Below are 17305 nucleotides of genomic sequence, written 5' to 3' on the forward strand. Positions count from 1 at the left end.
AAATGGTAATAGGAAGATACAAATTGATAATTACCTTAAGTGTGAACGGATTAAACGTTCCAACCAAACGACACAGTCTCCCTGAATGGATACAAAAAAAGACCCATATATATGCTGTCTACAAGAGACCCACTTTAGACCTAGGGACACATTCAGACTGAAAGTGAGGGGATGGAAAAAGATATTCCATGTAAATGGAAATCAAAAGAAAGCTGGAGTAGCAATATTCATATCAGATAAAACAGGCTTTAAAATAAAGAACGTTACAAGAGACAAGGAAGGACACTACCTAATGATCAAGGGATCAATCCAAGAAGAAGATATAACAATTATAAATGTTTATGCACCAAACATAGGAGCACCTCAATGCATAAGGCAAATGCTAACAACCATGAAAGGAGAAACTGACAGTAACACAATAATAGTGGGGGACTTTAATACCTCACTTACACCAATGGACAGATCATCCAGACAGAAAATAAATAAGGAAACACAAGCTTTAAATGACACAATAGAACAGATAGATTTAATTGATATTTATAGGACATTCCATCAGAAAACTGCAGATTACACTTCCTTCTCAAGTGCACAGGGAACATTCTCCAGGATAGATCACATCTTGGGTCACAAATCAAGCCTCAGTAAATTAAAGAAAATTGAAATTATATCAAGCACCTTTTCCGACCACAATGCTATGAGGTTAGAATTACAGGGAAAAACACATAAAAAACACACACACATGGAACCTAAACAGTGTGATACTAAATAACCAAGAGATCACTGAAGAAATCAAAGAGGAAATAAAAAAATACACAGAAACAAAAGACAACAAAAACACGATGACCCAAAACCTATGGGACACAGCTAAAGCAGTTCTAAGAGGGAAGTTTATAGCAATACAATCCCACCTCAAGAAACAAGAAAAATCTCAAATAAACAATCTAACCTTACACTTAAAGGAACTAGAGAAAGAAGAGGCAACAAAACCCAAAGTTAGTAGAAGGAAAGAAATCATAAAGATCAGAGCAGAAATAAATGAAATAGAAACAAAGAAAACAATAGCAAACATCAATAAAACTAAAAGTTGGTTCTTTGAGAAGATAAATAAAACTGATAAACCTTTCATCAGACTCATCAAGAAAAAGAGGGAGAGGACTTAAATCAATAAAGTTAGAAATGAAAAAGAAGAAGTTACAAAGGACACTGCAGAAATACAAAGCATCGTAAGAGACTACTACAAGCAACTATATGCCAATAAAATGGACAACCTGGAAGAAATGGACAAATTCTTAGAACGGTATAACCTTCCAAGACTGAGCCAGGAAGAAATAGAAAATATGAACAGACCAATCACAAGTAATGAAATTGAAACTCTGATTAAAAATCTTCCAATAGGACTTCCCTGGAGGCGCAGTGGTTGAGAGTCCACCTGCCAATGCAGGGGACACGGGACACGGATTTGTGCCCCGGTCCGGGAGGATCCCACATGCTGTGGAGCGGCTGGGCCTGTGAGCCATGGCCGCTGAGCCTGCGCGTCCGGAGGCTGTGCTCCGCAACGGGAGAGGCCACAACAGTGAGAGGTCCGCATACCGCCAAAAAAAAAAAAAAAAAAAAGGGAAAATGATAAATTGAACCTATCAAAAAAAAATTGCTGTGCAAAAGACTCTGTTAAGTGGATGAAAACACAAGCTACAGATTGAGAGGAAAATATTTGCATACCATATATCCAACAAAGGACTAGGATTTAAAATATATAAAGAACTCAAAAAATTAAACAGTAAAAAACCAAAAATCCAATTAGAAAATGGGCAAAAGACATGAAGAGACATTGAGGATATACAGATGGCAAATGAGCATGTGGAGGGAGGAGACGCAAGATGGAAAAGATATGGGGATATATGTGTAACTGATTCACTTTGTTATAAGGCAGAAACTAACACACCACTGTAAAGCAATTATACTCCAATAAAGATGTTAAAAAAAAGTTCAATACTATTAACCATTAGGGAAATGCAGGCTCCTCTGTGTACAAGTCTTTGGGTAGACGCAATGAGGTATCGTTACTCACCTATCAGAATGACTGTGATTACACCAAAAACTGGTGAGGATGAGGGGAACCTGGATCACTCAGATAATACTGATGGGAATGTGAAACAGCCACTGTGGAAAAGAATGCAACAGTTTCTCACACAAAAAAATGTGCTTACCATATAACCCGGCAACTACACTTTTGGGCATTTAGCACAGAGAAATAATTTATGTTCTCACAAAACCTGTACACTAATGTTCATAGCAACATTATTCACAATAACCCAAAACTAGGAACAACCAGATGTCCTTTGATGGGTGAATGGTTAAACAAACCATGGAACATCTGTACCATGGAACACTATTGATCAATAAAAAGGACGAAATATTGATATACCCAACAACTTGGATAAGTCTCCAGAGAATTTTGCTTAGTGGGAAAAAAAAAAAAGGCAATCTTGAAAGGCTATACAATGTTGTGATTCCATTTATATAACATTCTTGAAATGACAAAGTTACGGAAATGGAGAACAACTTAGTGTTTGCCTGGGATTTTGGAGAGGATGGAGGTGGGAGGGAAGTGGATAAGTGGGTGTGTCTATAAAGGGTACTATGAGGTATCCTTGTGGTGAAGAAAATACTTTGTATCTTGACTATATCATTATCCTAGTTGTGCTATAATTTTGTAGTACAATTTTGCGAGATGATATTATTGGAGGAAACTGGGTAAAGAGTATACAGGATCTCTTTGTATTATTTCTTACAAATGCACACAAATCTACAAGTATCTCAAAATAAAAAGTTTAATTTAAAACAAACATACACAAAAAGTGATACCAAACAACCTTCATATTCAAATACGTCACATACCAAAAGCATGTTCCAGATCACCAGTTAGTTACCTAGTGCTGACAGGGAAATTTGTTTTATACAGACAAAGAATAAAGTTGATGTCTGTGTACCCATTTTAGTTCTTATAAACATGTCATTGATTATGCAGGTTTTGACTGCATTGTTTTACAATAAACAAAACAAATGGAACCCCTCCCCCCAAAAGAACAAATAGGAAAATTCTGGTTTGTGCATGTCTCCCATTGTAAAATCTTACATTTGAGACCCCATCTACAGTATGAATATATAGGATGGAATTAAATACCAAAGAAAGCACAGGCACACATATTTTTTATCACATGGAGAGGATATTGGGCAGTGTCATATCCTAGATAGTGTTTTGCTATTTTTTTCACGCCTGTATTGTGGCTTTGTTTTGTGACAAGGAATGAGAGCAGTTATTAAATATTTTTAGTAAGTGAAATCTATGACAAAGTTATTTGTTTCCAGCGAGCAGTATTATAATTCAGTAACAACCCCAAATTGCAAGGCCATCTTCGGATGCAGTAGAGCACAGTGGAAAAAGCATGAGCTATGGCATCAGGAAGACCTGGGTTCTAATCAGGGCTAAATCTGCCTTATGCCCAGGGAGTTAACTGGTGCTTCTCCCCTTCAAATGCTGATGTAGTGAGTCCTGTTTTAGTCACAGTTGCAATCACAAGACCAGACCCTACTCTCAGATTCTATCTTTGCTCATTGAATTGCCTTGGTACCTTGTAGAAAATAAATCGACTGTGTATGTGTGGGTTTCTATCTGAAATCTCTATTTTGTTTCATTGATTTTTGTTTTACTATCCCTATGCTAATACAACATTGTTATGATTACTGTGGGTTTGTACTAAACCTTGAAATCAGAGAGTGTTAGTTTTCCAACTCAGGTCTTATAGATTTGGCTATCCTAGGTCTTCTGTATTTTGACATAAATTTTAGAATCATTGTTTTAATTGCTACAAAATAGCCTGCTGGAATTATGATAAATTTTAACTCACAGATCAATCTTTTAAATTCACATCTGAAAATATGGAGTGTTTCAATCCATGAACATGGGGTATCTTTCCCTCTTTATTCAGGTTTTAAATTTTTCTCAGCTATATTTTATATCTTTCACTATAGAGATCTTGCACATTTTTGTCAAAATATTCCTAATATTTTTTATGATACCATTTTAAATGGTATTATTTTATTTTCAATTGTTTTTCCTACTATATAGAAATACAATTAATTTTCACTGCTGTCTCTGAGTCTATACCTCAGTTTCCTCACCTATGAAATAGGGTAACATTAAATCCTTAGTGCTGTTGTAAAGGATTAAATGAGTGGCTAAAGTCACATCCTTTAGCCAAAATGCAGTTCTCTTAGGCTGTGTCCCTATCTGGTCTGGATTGAATGGATGGTTCCAAAGCAGAGGGTTCTCTTCCCCTTTGCACAGATCTACCCAGAAATTTGAATTATTCTCTGAAGGGCTATAGATGTCAAGGAATGAATACCACTGTGCTAAGCAAGGTAACAGCATCGCCACATGTATATAAGGCATTTTTTGTTAAATGTATCTTCTGAGAAGGCTGAAAACTGTGGGCACAGGAGCTGGGAAGAGGTCCTATTTCTCTTTTGACATTTAATCCAAAATCAAATCTGCTAATGGTTAATAAATAGAAATATAACTTGAAAGGCAGTGGCAAGGCTGAGGTCTAATACTATGCTGCAAAGACAGCGTATGTTAGAAAATTTCAAATATAGAGAGAATTCAGTTAAATGCCACAACCTCATAAGATAAGTGTCACCGGTATATTTACCGGCCCAATATGCTGCTTCTTCCTGATAGCTTTAGCTTGGTTTTCTATCATCTTAAGCAAAATGTGTATTTTGTGGAGCTGTGACATTCTGTCAATTAGATCTGGAAAGATAATGATTAAATATTATTCTCTGATAAAGATCAGTATCCCACACACATGATTCATGCTGGAGTCTCTTTTCCAAACATGACTGCAAAGCTTAAACTTAATGTTAAAAAAAAAAGAGAAAGGACTATAATACAAACATCAAAAACAGACTGTTATCTGAATTTACCAGTTGTTAATTCCTCTCTTTTTGGGACTAATTCATACCAGTAGAGAAGGGAATAAAAAGAGGAAAGGCAAGTGGTATCTGAGAATTATAAGTTTATATTCTTCTTTAATTTAGAATACATTTTTTTTTCTGATTGAAAAAATGACTACTTGATGAAATTTGGGAAATAAAGACAATGGTAGAGAATAAAATAAAAATTAATTTTAGTTTTTGATCCAGAGAGATCTGCTGTTGGCATGTTAATCTCACACACACACACACACACACACACACCCCACCACCACCACCACCACCACAGAGTTTTAATATCCTGATTAGTTCATGCTTTGTTATACTCTGATTCAATCATGGGCATTTCCCAGTGACCCTGACAGAGATTTCAGTAGCATGAATTTAAACGAATGCATAATTTTAAGTCATAAGGAACACATTATTTTATTTTGACCATTCTCATATTATTATTATTTAGGGTGTTTCAGTGTTTACCTACTGCAAATAACACTGCCATAAATATCATTGCACATAATAAATTCCTAGAAGAGGTATTACTGGGCCAAAGTTATAATTTCTAAGGGCTTTTGGTTCCTAATTTGCTCTCTTCAAAGTTTATCAATTTACACTGGCACCAACCATACATGAAAGTAAACATTGCACTTTGCCCTCTTTAACACTGAAAATTATCATTAAGGAAAGAAAAAACAGACCAACTGTATACCTGAAAAATGATCTCTCATAATAGCTTAAATGGGCAATTTTTATAACATTAGTGAAATCGGACATGTGTTTTTAATGTGTCAGCAAATTTTTAATTTCTTTTTTCATTCATATAATGCTCTTTGCCTATTTTCTCCCTAAGTTTTAATAATTTTTAAAACAAATTTTAAGATTTAACTCTTCCACATTTATTAAAAATTGTCTCGGGGCTTCCCTGGTGACGTAGTGGTTGAGAGTCCGCCTGCCGATGCAGGGGACACGGGTTCGTGTCCCGGTCCAGGAAGATCCCACATGCCGCGGAGCGGCTGGGCCCGTGAGCCATGGCCGCTGAGCCTGTGCGTCCGGAGCCTGTGCTCCACAACGGGAGAGGCCACAACAGTGAAAGGCCCGCATACCGAAAAAAAAAAAAAAATTGTCTCACTTTGTCTTTTAATCTATTTTTTTATATATATATATATATATATATATATATATATATATATATATATAGTATGTAAGAATGTATATTTTATGTAGGCAGGTCATTGATTTTTATTTGCTATTTCTGTCAGTACTTTTATGCTTTAGGAAGTCCTTACATGATTTGAAATAAATATTCACCATTTTTTAAACTTCAGGTTGTTTTATAGTTTCATCTTGTACATTTAACTAGAATTTACTTGGATTATTGTATGAGCTAGAGATCTTTACTTTCTTCTGAATAGTTAAGCAATTTTCTAGGATCATTTATTGAAATAATCATTTATTTTGCTACTGATATGTTAAATCACTTTTATCTTAAAATAAATTCTTATATAGGCCAGCATAGAGTTCAAGGCTCTTTGTTCTATTGTTTTGTCTAGCTATTCTTGGATTGACATGTCCTGGTTCTCAAAGTAATTGGAGAGATAAAAATGCATCCTAATCTTGTCATCTCAGTGTCACTTATAAATGTGGTGTTTAATCATAAAAATACACATGACTAGAGGTTTACTTCATTGGAAATATCTAAATCTGGTATCAGTGACCCAAGGCTCTTACAAGAGCCACCCACTTCCTACCATCCTCCTCCAGGTGAGGCTACCTGGATGTATGGATCTCATCCTTGGGTGCACATTGAAATCAACTGGAAAGCTGAAACCATACTGATGATTGGGTCAAATCTGTCAAGAAAGTATATTGCAAAAATAGGATCCCCAACTTTTCTTTTCCTTGTTGTGGAACTTTTCCTATGCTCTGGAACTTTTTAATAAGCCTGGGAACTAATAAAGTTGAAACAAATCATTTTATAACTAGCCTTGGAATCTTTAATGCAAGTATTTATTTGATGTGTTTAAATTTGCTCCACAATTCATTTATTTGTTTATGTATTCTTTAGTTTGTTTGCTCATTCAACAAATAATTATTGAGCTCCTGTCATGTACCAAATATGATGCTAGGTACTAAGGACAAAATGGAATATTACTCAATTTCGTTTCTTTTTATGGCTGAGTAATATTCCATTGTATATATGTGCCACATCTTCTTTATCCATTCATCTGTTGATGGACACTTAAGTTGCTTCCATGACCTGGCTATTGTAAATAGAGCTGCAATGAACATTTTGGTACATGACTCTTTTTGAATTATGGTCTTCTCAGGGTATATGCCCAGTAGTGGGATTGCTGGGCCGTATGGTAGTTCTATTTTCAGTCGTTTAAGGAACCTGCATACTGTTCTCCATAGTTCTCCATTCCCACCTACACTGCAAGAGTGTTCTCTTTTCTCCACACGTCTCCAGCATTTATTGTTTGTAGATTTTTTGATGATGGCCATTCTGACCGGTGTGAGATGATATCTCATTGTAGTTTTGATTTGCGTTTCTGTAATGATTAATGATGTTAAGCATTCTTTCATGTGTTTGTTGGCAATCTGTATATCTTCTTTGGAGAAATGTCTATTTAGGTCTTCTGCCCATTTTTGGATTGGGTTTTTGCTTTTTTGATATTGAGCTGCATGAGTTGCTTGTAAGTTATGGAGATTAATCCTTTGTCAGTTGCTTCATTTGCAAATATTTTCTCCCATTCTGAGGGTTGTCTTTTCGTCTCGTTTATGGTTACCTTTGTTATGCAAAAGCTTTTAAGTTTCATTAGGTCCCATTTATGTATTTTCATTTCCATTTCTCTAGGAGGTGGGTCAAAAAGGATCTTGCTGTGATTTATGTCATAGAGTGTTCTGCTTATGTTTTCCTCTAAGAGTTTGAGAGTGTCTGGCCATACATTTAGGTCTTTAATCCATTTCGAGTTTATTTTTGTGTATGGTGTTAGGGAATGCTCTAATTTCATTCTTTTAAATGTAGCTGTCCAGTTTTCCCAGCACCACTTATTGAAGAGGTTGTCTTTTCTCCATTGTATATTCTTGCCTCCTTTATCAAAGATAAGGTGACCGTATGTGCGTGGGTTTATCTCTGGACTTTCTATCCTGTTCCATTGATCTATATTTCTGTTTTTGTGCCAGTACCATACTGTCTTGATTACTGTAGCTTTATAGTATAGTCTGAAGTCAGGGAGCCTGATTCCTCCAGCTCTGTTTATCTTTCTCAAGATTGCTTTGGCTATTTGGGGTCTTTTGTGTTTCCATACAAATTGTGAAATTTTTTGTTCTAGTTCTGTGAAAAATGCCATTGGTAGTTTGATAGGGATTGCAATGAATCTGTAGATTTGCTTTTTTTCACAATATGTTGATTCTTCTAATCCAAGAACATGGTATATCTCTCCCTCTATTTGTATCATCTTTAATTTCTTTCATCAGTGTCTTATAATTTTCTGCATACAGGTCTTTTGTCTCCTTAGGTAGGTTTATTCCTAGGTATTTTATTCTTTTTGTTGCAATGGTAAATGGGAGTGTTTTCTTAATTTCAATCTCAGATTTTTCATCATTAGTGTATAAGAATGCCAGAGATTTCTGTGCATTAATTTTGTATCCTGCTACTTTACCAATCCATTGATTAGCTCTAGTAGTTTTCTGGTAGCTTCTTTAAGATTCTCTATGTATAGTATCATGTCATCTGCAAACAGTGACAGCTTTATTTCTTTCCTGATTTGGATTCCTTTTATTTATTTTTTTTCTTCTCTGATTGCTCTGGCTAAAACTTCCAAAACTATGTTGAATAATAGTGGTGAGACTGGGCAACCTTGTCTTGTTCCTAACCTTAGTGGAAATGGTTTCAGTTTTTCACCATTGAGGACGATGTTGGCTATGGGTTTGTCATATGTGGCCTTTATTATGTTGAGGTAAGTTTCCTCTATGCCTACTTTCTGGAGTGTTTTTATCATAAATGGGTGTTGAATTTTGTCAAAAGCTTTCTCTGCATCTATTGAGATGATCATATGTTTTTTCTCCTTCAATTTGTTAATATGGTGTATCACATTGATTGATTTGTGTATATTGAAGAATCCTTGCATTCCTGGGATAAACCCCACTTGATCATGGTCTATGATACTTTTAATGTGTTGTTGGATTCTGTTTGCTAGTATTTTGTTGAGAGTTTCTGCATTTATGTTCATCAGTGATATTGGCCTGTAGTTTTCTTTGTGACATCTTTGTCTGGTTTTGGTATCACGGTGATGGTGGCCCCGTAGAATGAGTTTGGGAGTGTTCCTCCCTCTGCAATATTTTGGAAGAGTTTGAGAAGGATAGGTGTTAGCTCTTCTCTAAATGTTTGATAGAATTCGCCTGTGAAGCCATCTGGTCCTGGGCTTTTGTTTGTTGGAAAACTTTTAATCAGTTTCAATTTCAGTGCTTGTGATTGGTCTGTTCATATTTTCTACTTCTTCCTGCTTCAGTCTCAGAAGTTTGTGCAGGCTCCCGGGAGGGGAGGTGTGGGTAGTGGCCTGTGCTTGCACACAGGTTTCTTGGTGGCGGCAGCAGCAGCCTTATCATCTCATGCCTGTCTCTGGGGTCCGCGCTGATAGCCGCGGCTCGCGCCCATCTCTGGAGCTCATTTAAGTGACACTCTTAATCCCCTCTCCTTGAGCACCAGGAAACAAAGAGGCTCTCTTGCCTCTTTGGCAGCTCTAGACTTTTTCCCGGACTGCCTCCAGGCTAGCCATGGCGCACTAGCCCCCTTCAGGCTGTGTTTACGCAGCCAACACCAGTCCTCTCCCTGGGATCTGACCTCCGGAGCCCGAGCCTCAGCTCCCAGCCCCCGCCCGCCCTGCTGGGTGAGCAGACAAGCCTCTCAGGCTGGTGAGTGCTGGTCGTCACTGCTCCTGTGTGCGGGAATCTCTCCGCTTTGCCCTCTGCACCCCTGTGGCTGTGCTCTCCTCCGTGGCTCCGAAGCTCCCCCCATCCGCGACCCGCAGTCTCCGCTCGTGAAGGGGCTCCTAGTGTGTGGAAACTTTTCCTCCTTCACAGCTCCCTCCCACTGGTGCAGGTCCCGTCCCTATTCTTTTGTCTCTGTTTATTCTTTTTTCTTTTGCCCTACCCAGGTACATGGGGGAGCTTCTTGCCTTTTGGGAAGTCTGAGGTCTTCTGCCAGCATTCAGTAGGTGTTCCGTAGGAGTTGTTCCACATGTAGATGTGTTTCTGATGTATTTGTGGGGAGGAAGGTGATCTCCACGTCTTACTCTTCCACCATCTTGAAGCTCCTTTCTCTGTCCAGTTTTATACTTTTTATGCTAAACATATTTTTCTTTTTCTAACTTTATTTAATGCTTAGTTTACTTATTCCCATTTTGTATTGCTAAAATGTTTAAAGTTATGTATTGTCCTTTGACTGTTGCTTTGACTATATAGTCTCAAATTATTATTTCATAGCTTATTTTATTTTAATAAGAATAACTGTTACTTCATTAAGATCTTACTCTATATCAAGTGGTGTACTAATTGCTTTATCTCACTTAATTCTTATCATATGGCTGTGTAAAAGTATTATTATTATCCACATTTACACAACACAGAACTTAGAGAGGTTTGCATTTTCCCCATGTCAACACAGTGTATAATCAGCTCTTTGTTTTCCTCCCTGTTGCAAGGATCAGGTTCACTTTGAACCAGGTGGAACATAGTATAATGATATATTCAGGATTTTGGAAACGATGAGAGTTTAGCAATATGTCTTAAAAGAGGAGCATGAATATTCCACTGGTTATAATAAATCTAGTGATCCTAAGGCTTTTGTTCCTGCCTGGAATGTTAACTCTACTTGAACAGGAGGAAATGATGTGAAAATGCTTAGGGACTTTGTGTCAGAAATGGAGATGAATGAGGTCATGGAAGAGGCAGTTCAGGAGTGATTTGCATGAGTGTCTAAACGGTTTTCATATAATACAGCTCAGCTGAATTGAGGAGGGTTTTTCTAAATCTGTGGATTATCTTTCTGGTCATCTGAATTAATGAAACACACAAACTGTTATAATCTCTAACATTCACTGCTACTCGAAGTTTTATACATTTTAGAATTAACTGTGGCATTTTCCATGTTCAAACTGCACCTCTCAGGAATTAATGTGTGACTTCCTGTTTTGTTCTACTTCCTAACTTAAAGTTTCTGTGCATTTTGATGCCTGAGTGGATACAGAATGAAGTAATGCTGTGTATGGCATCGGAGAGGTGAAAGTGATAGGATTGGGCAGTGTTTGGGCTACTTCAAAGCACAAAATGCTATGTGTAAAACTACAAGGACACACTGTACAACACAGAGAATATAGACAATATTTTACAATAACTATAAATGGAATATAACATTCAAAAATTGTGAATCACTATGTTGTACACCTATAACTTATATAATATTGTACATCAATTATAATTCAATTAAACAGATTTTAAAATACAGCATTTGTAACAGGACACTATAAACTGCCAAGTTTTCTATCCTTGTATTTCTAGTCCAAATTCTGAAGAGGGAAGGGGTAGGCAGTTGGTGGAGGAAGATAGTGGGGTAGAGGTTCTGTCTTTCTATCTTCTTTAAGACTGTTAAATTTGCTGTGGCAGAAAAAAGATACATTAGCCACTGACTAGGCTCTTCATAGTTGGAATTATGATGTGTAGTTCCAGATTCGGGAAATAGCTTTTCTATCTCTTCATAATATTATTGTATTCTTCCCTAATTGTTTTTCTTTTTTTTTTCCCCCTCAATCCAGCCACACTTGCCTCGGTTTATTTCTGTGTATTTTACCCATTTTTCTTATCCTAAGCCAGGAATGTATGATCCAAAAGTCATAGAATGAAATAACTAGAAGCCCAAAAGTAGCACAATGAATTAGATCTTAAGCTGCTGTAGTTTACTTTCTTTTAAAAATCAGGACACTGAAAGTACAATGACAAGCCTCCACAGAGGAGTTAGCACTAAAGTTTCACTCATTTTTACTTGGCCGTGACATTTTTATGGTTCCCTATCTATCCACAAGGCAATAACTCTGCAATCTATGAGCTACCTAAGTTCATTCCTACCCTATTACAGTGGTTAATGGTATGTAAATGTGAGATCATTTTTACATCTCTTTTTAAAATTAGCACCCAGAGTTGTGACAACCAGAGTCACAGATACAGTTGAGCAAAAATAACTAGTTTCTGAAAGTTTCCCCACCATCCTTAAATGCCAATATTATGTGACTGTCCAGTAAAGTTAATACTATCATTTCACAATATTGGAACATTAGAGATTTACCTCCTAAAAAATCATCAGAAACCCCTTTCTCAGGGAAATTTGACCATTTTCTCAATGATAAGCATGGGGGAAGGCATTACTATCATTGATATTTACTAATACCATGGGACCTTTAAAACTGGGTCTTCTCCATGCCTTAGAAAGATAGTTCCTAGCCTAGAAGGACTGTTGCTCCATCTATTCTTTTTACTTATTTCCCAAAAGTACTGTCTTTCTCCTCTCCTACCAAATAGAACCCACCTGCTCAGAAATATTCATGAAAATCTTTTGTGAGAGAAAGCCCCAGAGGAAGAGCTTCCTCCAAAAACCCACCGCTAGGATGCATTTCTGCCCTGGAGGGGAGGGATCACTGATGGCCCTGTGAGCTGTGGCCCCTTGGACTTCTCCATTTAGCCCATCTGCAGACATTAGTCTCTCTTTCATGTCACCTTGTCAAGCTAATCCTGCAAAGCTATGAGGAGAGGAGGGCAGGTAAATCTCAACAGGATGAGTTGGAGGGTGAGCCAGAGAGGGTAAGCCATGAGGGCTCTAGAGGCAGCATGTGACCTTCAGAAGGATGGAAAGGTCAAGATCATGCCACATGGGGCCCTAGACCATCAGAGGAGTTGAATAAAGATTCTTGCGCTCAAAGTTTGGATTGGGGGCATTCAGAGTAGAAGTCATTTGTGCTGGGAGTTAAGGAAAAGATTTCATACAAGATAAAGAAGAGTGGGGACAATGAAAATGACCTTCCCTTGCTTTCCAGCTGTGCTAAGGGGCCAGCTCTGGGTTAAAGACATGCTGCTGCTAATTGAAGAGATTGTTACCTTTCCTACACTTTCTCAGTCTTGGCTTTCAGACTTCCTCAACTGGCTGTCTATTACTGGATTGCAGCCACATGACCTCTGGAAAAAAACTCTGGGGGGGGGGTTGGGGGCCTCAATCTTCTAATAGGGCCTTTTCTCCTTCTCTGATGGACAGCATTCTTCTTAAAATGACAGTTTATAGGCAGCAGACAGAACAAGAACACAGTCTCATCCAAGGCCTATTTCCATCGGCTGGCCTTCCCCTCCCCCTCCGTTGACTTCTCTGCCCTGCTGGAAACCTCACGAATCTCCTTAACATTATGTTCTTAATGAGGCTATTTACCCCACATACTAAATGAGATCATGATGATGTAATAAATTCTTCACTCTGTGCTAAGCTGGAAGAGTCAGCCTCTTCAGCCGCTTACAATTTAACCTTTTAACTGATAAGAACCCTATTGCTGTAATAGATTGCATATTTTAAGGTTGTCATGATGAAAGAATCCCAGTAACCTAGAGCTCTTTCACACAGGCTTTAAAACAATATCCGTTTTTAATTTGAATTTTTAATTCCAATTGCTAGTTTTTTCATTCTGGAAAACAATCTGGGGAAACCATTTGAACTAGTAAATATCCAAGAAGAGTCTCCCTTGATATAACATACATACATAAATGCACATATGACCAAGAATTTTACACGCATGAAGAAGAAAGCTCGGGTTTCCAGTTCTTACCTCAGCGCCTGAACTATTTTATGTGTAACAGAAAATGCTCCTTGTATTCTGAGCAGAGTGGATCCTGGGTATTTGGAAAGTCTTATTGTCAGGACAGAGGGGTACAGGTGGGCAAGTCTGGAGATTTGGAGAAGAGACAGAGGTGTATTTGTGGGGACTGAGGATGAGAATGCTGAATGTGAGTTGTTGATGTAAATGCTGCCCACTGGGTAGTGTAAAACCCTTTCTCCATTTCCTGCATATTGTTTAGGGACCTTGGTGAGTGGATTATTTACAGTGAATTTGAAGAAGTGTACTATAGACGGAATATTTGTATCCTGCCAAAATTCATATGTTAAAAACTAACCTTCAATGTGATGGTATTTGGAGGTGGGGGTCTTTGGGAGGTGATTAGGTCATGAGGATGGAGTGCTCATGAATAGGATTAGTGTCCTTATAAAAGAGACCCTAGAAGGTGTCCTTGCCCCTTCCACCATGTGAGGACAGTGAAAAGACAGCCATTTATGAAGCAGGAAGTGTACCCTCACCAGACACCAAATCTGCCAGTGCCTTGATCTTGGATCTCCAGCCACCAGAACTGTGAGAAACAAATTTCTGTTGTTTATAAGACCCCCAGTCTATGGCATTCTGATACAGCATCCTGCACAGACTACAGCAAAGAGCTAATCCTGCTTCACATTTGACATGGGTTGAAATAGAGGTGGTACATGTGTACTGTCTGTTTTCTCATGAGGGGGAACACTCTTGATAGTTTAAAACACCTTCTCCACTAAAGCCTGGAATTCTACCATCAGCACAGTTACCTCTTTTAAGCATTTCCCCTTTTCTTTTACAATGAAATGTACTCAGAAGGAGTCCTCTGCACCTCCATGGAAATGAACTTGTGTTTTCCAAGAAAGCTGCTGAACAGACTGGGCACAGGAGAGCACAGGTGGAAAGATTGGGAGGTGAGGTCAGGGCAGGAAGCCAGCCTAACTCATGCAATGCCTTGCCCTGAAATGTGGGCTTGGGCCTAAATGCCAAACGGGGCTGATCATCCAGGCAGGGGATTCTATGAGAGAAGAACCTCTGTTACTGTTTCCTATTAGACCCTATCCTTCTCTGTAATGTACCTAAACACTACAGCTCCTAAACTGTGCTCTTGGGCAAGCTGAAGAGAGAACCTGGTTGAGACCCACAGGAGATGCAGCTATGCAAGAGTCAGGGAGGTAGAGGGCGACCCCAGCAGAAATGAAGAGTGGATGGTAGCGAGGGAACTGACTGCATAGGAGTCTAGGGGGAAATATATGGATGGTGATTGTGATGATGATGATGATGATGATGATGATGCGTGTGTGTGTGTACACACGGACAAAGACAGATAGAAACTAATGGAATGGAAAACCATTTGTTCACTTTTTTTTTTTTTTTTTTTTTTTTGCGGTACGCGGGCCTCTCACTGTTGTGGCCTCTCCCGTTGCGGAGCACAGGCTCCGGACGCGCAGGCTCAGTGGCCATGGCTCATGGGCCCAGCCACTCTGCGGCACGTGGGATCTTCCCGGACCGGGGCATGAACCCATGTCTCCTGCATTGGCAGGCGGACTCTCAACCACTGCGCCACCAGGGAAGCCCGTTCATTCATTATTAATTCATGTGATGATCATGAAATCACTGTGGGTACAGCATAGTCCTCAATCTCAAGAAATCCTCTGTCTCTGGCAAGAACAAAAATGTATGTGAAGCTAGAGTAACAGAAGAAATGAGTACTAATGTAGTAGAGACGCTGCAGTGAGTACTAATGATGTAGAGGCAGGTGCCAAGGGGACAGCAGAGCACTCAGCATGGCAGGCAGCAGCACGAGGACCACTTCCTCCTGGCCACACGGTGGTTTCCATCACAATCACTGCCGCCTGGGAAACGGCTTAAACCATCCCTCTCATTGAAAGTTTGGAATTTTCCCCAACATCTCAGTGAGTTAATCCAGCCTTCTCTCCATTGTTTCACTTTGAAAGATGGAAGCAATTTCCATCCTTCAGAGAGAAGTTCCTATGACTGAGGACATACCCAAGGCAACCGATCACCTCATCTGCCTCTTTCTACAATATTTATTCATAAGGAACATACATTTTTAAAAGGGAAACCTTGAAATGTAGCTTTAAAAATTAACCCTTGAGGTCAGAGAGCTCTCAGAAACCTTGCTCACGAAGAACAGTTTAAGAGGGAAATGATATAGCTACAGAGAAATTTCACTGAGAAGACTCGCTCATATATGTGTATACAAAATATAGATGTATATGTATTTATAATGTATACTATAACATTATAATATATAGCATAATTTATAGTATACATTATATTTTAATCTATATACCATATCATTCCATACAATGTATATGTATAAAGTGGATCTATATAATATACATGACATACACAATTAGTTGGCTATTAGGAGAGGCTAGAAAGCTTTTATTCCTTCCCCCACTACAAAACTTAATGGAAAAAGGACTGATAGAGAAATTCAGCTGCTTTATGAAGCTCTTCTCTGATTGCCACCAAACACCTTTACTCTCCCAGGAGCCTCTATGCTTCCTTAGTTTCTCTCTCTTCTTTCCTCTCTCACTCTCTTCCTTGCTTCCTGAGGATGAAGTGTGCAGACTTACCCAACACCTTTCAGTTTATGAATTACTATCGTCGTCATCAGTCACAGTAATCATCTCTTTCTAAAAGTCTGTTTTTTTCCTTTCTATCTGATTTTCTCAATCAAAATGGATAACACTGAGCTATAGTCAAGGTGTCAGTAAGGCTGTATTCCTCCAGAGGCTCTGGGGACAACCTGTTTCCTTGCTCTTTCTTATTTCTAGAAGGTGCCCACCTTCCTTGGTTCATGGCTCCTTTTTCTCTCTTTAAAGCCAGTGTCTTTGAGCCAAGTTCTCCTCGTGCTGCCCTCTCTCTGCTTCTCCCTCTGCTTCTCTGTCTCTCCTACCTCCACCTTCTACTTCTAAGCACCCTGTGATTACAACGGGTCCACCCAGATAATCCAGGATAATTCAAGATATTATCTCCCTCTCTAGGTCATCTGATTAACAACTTTAATTCCATCTGCAATCTTCATTGCCCTGGGCCGTGGAAAAAAACATATTCACAGTTTCCGGGGAGTAAGATGTGAACATCTTTGGGGGACCATTAATCTGCCTCTCCTAGGTAGCTCTTAAAAACAAGGCCACGTAGAGCAGACCAGAATCTAAACCTTGACCTGGAATTAATTCTCCAGCCCAGGTGAGATCAGTAGTTGCCTGTCTGACCCGTAGGCATACGGGTCAGACATAATGCTTGTTACTGTAGCCGCTGAAATGTTGAGGTTGTTAGTTACTATTGTGGCTATAGTTGACTCAATCATTTACAAACAGAATCAGCTAAGAATTTTAACCTGGTTTCACAACATGTCAAAAATTTTGTGAAAACCTGTCATAGTCCGT

The sequence above is a fragment of the Tursiops truncatus genome, chromosome 13, assembly GCF_011762595.2.
Source record: "Tursiops truncatus isolate mTurTru1 chromosome 13, mTurTru1.mat.Y, whole genome shotgun sequence".
NCBI lineage: Eukaryota > Metazoa > Chordata > Mammalia > Artiodactyla > Delphinidae > Tursiops > Tursiops truncatus.